Genomic DNA, 6,080 nt, shown 5'->3' with positions numbered 1-6,080 from the left:
ACTGACAGCTGTTGACAGTTGGCCTTTGCTAATTTGGCAACCCAAATAGGAGGATGCGCTAGCCCATTATTAATACGCTATTCTAGAATTAATCGTTCAAAACATAAACGAAAATTCCTAGAGATTCCGCCCCGTAACTGATTTTTTTTCATGAGTTTTACGGGGTTTCACAGGTTAGAGTAATGTTGTCAAATAAGCCATTACTTCAATTAATCGTGTTTCCTCACTCTCTGACAACATATGGTGATCATTTTTGGAATGGTTACAGTTTATTTTGGTTACCAACTAACACTGTTAGCCAATTCACTAACTTAAGACTTCAGTGCCATCGTATACAACGTTTTTCTACACAACAAATACAGAAAGGATGGAGGCAGCAAAAGTCATTTCAGATGGGGCAAGAACAAGGTGAATTTGTATGCTTGTCAAAACGTAGTCCTACCCTGCATTAGAGGAGCTGATCATCATACCAAGCACACTCGCTGTTTAAAGTCATACACTACGGTAAACTAAAACTAAAATGTTACAAAGGTGGCAAAAATAATATAGGGTCCCCCCCTCTGGTTTTTACACAAATCGCACCCTGTATATATACACACACACACACACACAAACACACACACACATATATGTGTGTGTGTGTGCATATATATATATATATATATATATATACGCACACACACACACACAATATGCACACTCTCACACCCCATGCAGATACACACACACAGACCATATACACTAACTCTCACAACTCACAACTACATGCAGACACACACGCACGCACAGACATACACATTCAGGGTTCTATTTTAACGAGCCAAAGCTCCTGGTAAATAAACAATGTTTACATATTTTTCATATTTATTATTGCCATTGGTCTCAGTGTTCATATCAGTTTGAATCCTGTCAGAATACCTTTATTTTAACAAAAAAACAATTTGAGCAACCTTTAATTGAGTATACGCATTATCCCTAATAAAACTCACTTTTTCATCTACTTTTCTACATAAAAAAAAAAAATATATATATATTGATTACTTCAAAGGAATGCTAATAACATATGATTTGCATATTTGCATGTCTGGGAAAAATTTGGGCTTAAATGGGTTAACAGTATTAATCTTACCATCACTGACATCTGCAATGACATTCTCAGCCTCTGAACTCATATCAGTCTCAACATATCTTTCAGCATGACCAGATACATTCTCATGTTCAACAGCAGTCAGGGCTCTAGACTACCTTTTTTCACTAAGAGCACAGTGGCCCCCAACTGAACATTTTAGAGGCGCAACCAGAAAATGTAGGGGCACACACCGTAAATCAACATGCTGACCAAATATTCACATTTCTACTAATTTCCACTGTATTACTAATACATACTACTAATAGATGCAGAAATTCCAATGTGCTGTTTCAAATTCAGTGTCACTTTTTATTGTGCACTTTTTTAACATATCACGGCATACTCTCTGCTTGAGGCAGGAAGATTGTCTTTATCTCACTCAAAAAAATGAAATCTCACTATTGTTCATCTTAATAAATCCTCTTTCGTTGGATTTACAGAACAAAATTAGGTTTCTAAGGTAAAATTGAGTTAGTTGTGTTATTTCAAATCAATAATGCGTTTTTGCTGATTAACTTAACATGTTTGCATTGAATCTACACAACTTTCTTGAACAAAACGCATTAGATTAGGAAATTTGTCCCTCTATGGTTGCCGTAGCATTATTTCACAATTTATGAGGACCATGGTGAGGTCTCCGCCAGAGACCGTTGAGAAAGTGAAGGTCCGCCATTTTTTCCTCGCTTGCTCACGGAACATTTTTGGATCCTGTAATTGCAAGGTATGTATTTGTTGCTGTTCATAGTGTTTTTGTTTTGAGTTTAGCGAGTTTGTCGTAACAACAACTTGAATAATCATTTTAGTAGATATTATGTGTAAGTGTAAATGTGTTACTAAACTCGAGCAGCTAATGTTAGCTACTAGCTGCTAAATCTGTCATGGTGGCTGGCGAGCTAAGTCATCTCAGGCTAGAATTCTATCATGTTTCCCAGGTTAGTTTTGCTCCCTACTGATGATAGACAGGGGTGGTGCCTTGATGGGGTTATTTCATATAAATCACAATTGAATGTTCAAAGAAGTGCCAAGGTCAGGACGACTTCATGTATTTAACTGCTAAGATAAAATAGCAGCTAACGTTAGCCCTATACAAACCCTGCCTGGGTTTATGTGAATACTAATAGTTGGATCAGTATCTGAAAAGTTTAATGTTTAAACGTAGGTGCACCCCACTCTGACCAAATTATCTTTCTGTGTCATGAACAATTAGCTAGCATTGATGCAGACTCTAAAGTCCGTCAAGAAACATTTGAATCATTTTAACGTGTGTAGCAAACTGCCATCTTGCCTAGTCTCTGTAACATTAGCCACGTGTAGCTGCAATCTTTGAAGGACAGCAGTTGCAGGAACATCAGACTTGTCATTATTTTTGTATTGCTATCATAGGCTACTTGGCTCTCATCCGGCTTATATAAAAGAGCAAAGCAAATGGCAGTTTCTTGCATGGAAACTTGTCCATTTTAAGCACACACATTTGTTGTCAACCCCTATATTCGGGGGGTAAATAATTTAAAAATGTTCATGCTAGAGGCTGCCTACTCTTTAATGTTTGAATGATTTGTTAATCACAAACAAGTAATTAATTAAATCACAAACAAGCCAATCTAATTAAAGTTTTTCTTCCTAGTTCAATTCTATTAAAATTCTCAATTGATTCTGTGATCTAATATTATTATAGTTTTACACATTTTAGTGTAAATTTGTTGAGTTTGATATACTTTCTCTTTCTCCCCACAGGCCTTTATGTGGCAGTGCAAAGAGCGCAAGACCGGAGTGTCATCAAGGTCTCATTTATTGAAGTATTACAGGTTAGCACATGGTCACTTTTGGTCGCAGACACCCATGCCATATGCTAATTGTAATTCTTTCTGTATTTCCAAATGCTGGGTTGTATTGTTAGTTGTTCTTTCTATCTCCTCTCCCCTCATAACGTTGTCAGAATGTCAGAACTCGACATCATCTGCTCCAGGCTGTCTGCTGTGTGTGCGTAGGTGTGCGTGCGATTTTTGAGACGTAAGTGTTCATTGAATCGATTGTAAAATCGATTTTTTATGTCTAAAGACGCTTCCATTTTCAACGCGAAATATAGGCCAATCCACAAACAACTAACAGGCATTAGGACGAACGTAAAGAGGGCGCTTGAAGACGCAAGCCAGCAATATTTCTGATGATTTATTGGCGTGAAGTTTCGTGCACAATGACAAACAGAAGTGCAACATTCTCGAAAACCAGTAAGCCGAGTGGACTGCCATTACATCAGTGACATGGCTGCCGGCTTCAACGTAGCTGTGTCTGTGTTTACGATTAGAAATGTCAAACAAATTTCGCCTACGTAGAACTCGATTGCACAGTTTGCGTAGCCTACCGCTTTGTTCTTCTCCATAGTTTGATATACCAAAAATCCGAAGTACTTCCACATCTCCTCAAGTTATTAGGGCCTATCACTCGTCTCTCTACATGTCGCACAGGTTGATCGCGTTGTCCTCCATTGTTTGGCAAAACACGAGCAGCACAGCAGCTGATTGAAACAGCTGATCCCGGTGCGTAAAATTGGTGGGAATTTTCTTTTTAGCTTTCGCAATGCTTACTGCACTTCGGAATTCTTTTATATTCTTATATTCTTGTTTGTGAATTTTGTTACATCTATCTTTTTTATTTGTTTATTTCGTTTAAAATTAATAGTGTAAATATTTGGTTAAAATCGATTCCCCATTTTAGTTTTCGAAACTTGTGTTGTTTGGTCCAATCGATTGTGCAATCGATTTTCGAACGTAAAGTGACAGCCCTAGTTGTTACCAAGTTGTTTTGTGCCTCCCACTTTGAAAACCTGTGATCCAATATTAGGCCATTAGCTACCGGACCTTGCCATGCACCTGCTAACTTTTTTTGAAAGGTCTTACCTTGCTGACATGACATGAATTTGAAAGTTAACATTGACATATTTGGGGTGCACTGCCTGTTTCAACCCCATGAATAGATTTACATTGAAGATCAGTGCGTTCCAAAAATCTCTTTTAACATTTAACATTTTAACATTTAACAAAGGGGGTTGCATGGTAAGGCATGGTAAACATTAAGATGCTTAATTTGTAAATGTAAGTAAAGTAGTGTTCATTTCCCTATTTTGCAGAATTATACCATTGGCTTGTTGAGAGCTTGCAACCTGAAAGCACTTGTGTACTTAAATGAAGGCTCTGAGAAACTCATAAAGGAATACCTGGTAAGTGTAAATGAATATCAAAAAAACAGTAAAGCATTACAGCAGCGAGAGTAGCAGTGGTACGTCTAGTGGGAAGATGGGTATGAATGAATATGGCTTCTTATATTATTTTAGTACCCATGGACATTTCCTTGTTCATGTTTCGGTGCTTGTAATGTTTTGTTAAGGCTGTCTATATGCATGTTAAAGCAGAATGCATGTTACAGCAGAACAAGTCACCATTGGTCTATTTGACCACGCATAAACCCTTTACAGACAAAGCTTCCTAGTCTGTGTTGGTAAAATGTCACCCAAAGTTTTAATCTTTGGTTAACTAGCTTTTGAGTTAAAAGAAATCATAGACGTTAGAGGGATTTTGGACAACAGAGAGTCTAAAGCAATGGTTCGGAGTGAATTTCACCAGAAGTGTAATGTCTGGAATATTACCAAACTTCTACAGTAGTACAAAAAGGGTCTGTACTCATAAACAACACCTACTGCAACGCTACGTCGACGTCACTTCGTGATTTGGTAAAAGCCTGTAAAAGTCCTGGCAGAAAGCGATGCATAAGTTTTATAAATGCTTGTATTTTCAGGTCAACACTTATTGACCTGAAAATACAATTTCAAATATCATCCAGTTATCAATATATGACTATGGAGTGCTTAATTCACTAGCTTTTCTCTTACACTTGTGAGTTTTGCAAAGGACTTTTACGGGCTTTTCACAAATCACGGAAGTGATGTAGACGTAGCGGTAGCAGCAGAGAGTAGAAGCTATCAGGCAAGTGTTATTTAAAGGCCGTGTTGCAGGGTTCATTTTCCAACAAATTTGCACAATTTGCTTGTTGGTAATAAACATTTAAACTGTTATCCATTGTATTTGATGTTGTTGGGTATCACAAAACGGAATATAATACGAAAAAGCAGGTACTATTTCACAGCGTTTGAAGTGATTCTCCTTTCCCCCACAATGCATTGCATTACGTCACCTTGGGGAGGCTACAGACCAAAGCCCACCTTGAGACCCTTGAGAGTAATGAGAGAGGAGTAAAGAGAGACGAGTAAGGGATTGTTCAGCAGTAGATAGCGCAGATTATAGATAAATAGATAGGCTATAGATAGCCTAGATATGTATATAGACAGGTAGATAGATAGCTAGATAGATCATCATATGCTGGTCACGGGGGGAGCTCCTCGACCAGCGGCCAAAATGCACTCGCTTCCCTAGTTACTGCAGCTCTCCACCACAGTTTCCATCGGGACGGCACAGCCCGCACAAGCACCTCTAAAACTGCGACTTGCCCATATTATCTCCCTCTTTGGTAAGCCGTACCCTGACGATGTCAATGGCAATCAATCACGAGCAGTAGTTATCGAAAATATTCATGCTGAAGACACGACCAGCCTAATCGGCAGCGGCTAGAAGCTAAGTTTGGGACAGGTGGGACTTGAAAGTTAGCCCATAGCTAGCTATCATGATGCTTTTATATTCTGATCTTCTGACTAAGTTTGCCGGTAGCCTACTTATCTGAACTAACGACATGATCACTATCACTAGATATAAAGAAAATGTTGACTTTCACTCGGTGCTGTTCACTGACAGTAACAAAAAAAGTGTCGTAACCTTATAAGCATAATGCATTGAACTGAATAGGTGCATTATGTAGCCTCATAACGATGCCTCTCAAATTCAGAAAATTGCATTAAACTAAAATCGGAAGACATTGTTATCTTTGTTAGACCATAGGGTCG

At 38.3% G+C, this 6,080-nt stretch overlaps 1 long non-coding RNA gene across 1 annotated transcript; it reads left to right on the top strand.

Moving 5' to 3' along the window:
• The first annotated feature begins 1,785 nt into the window (after positions 1-1,785).
• LOC143118401 (uncharacterized) lies at positions 1,786-3,118 on the top strand. Its single transcript, XR_012986135.1, has 3 exons — positions 1,786-1,850; positions 2,864-2,934; positions 3,066-3,118. It is a non-coding gene; the product is annotated as an uncharacterized LOC143118401 (long non-coding RNA).
• The last annotated feature ends 2,962 nt before the right edge of the window (positions 3,119-6,080 follow it).

Source organism: Alosa pseudoharengus, unplaced genomic scaffold (assembly GCF_046254945.1).
Source record: "Alosa pseudoharengus isolate Yale_2024_CS ecotype anadromous, Long Island Sound unplaced genomic scaffold, YU_APseudo_1.1 YU_APseudo_1.1_scf_12, whole genome shotgun sequence".
In the NCBI taxonomy this organism is placed as follows: domain Eukaryota; kingdom Metazoa; phylum Chordata; class Actinopteri; order Clupeiformes; family Clupeidae; genus Alosa; species Alosa pseudoharengus.
The sequence above is the reverse complement of the archived record's forward strand: the minus strand, read 5'-3'. Positions and strand labels throughout refer to the sequence as shown.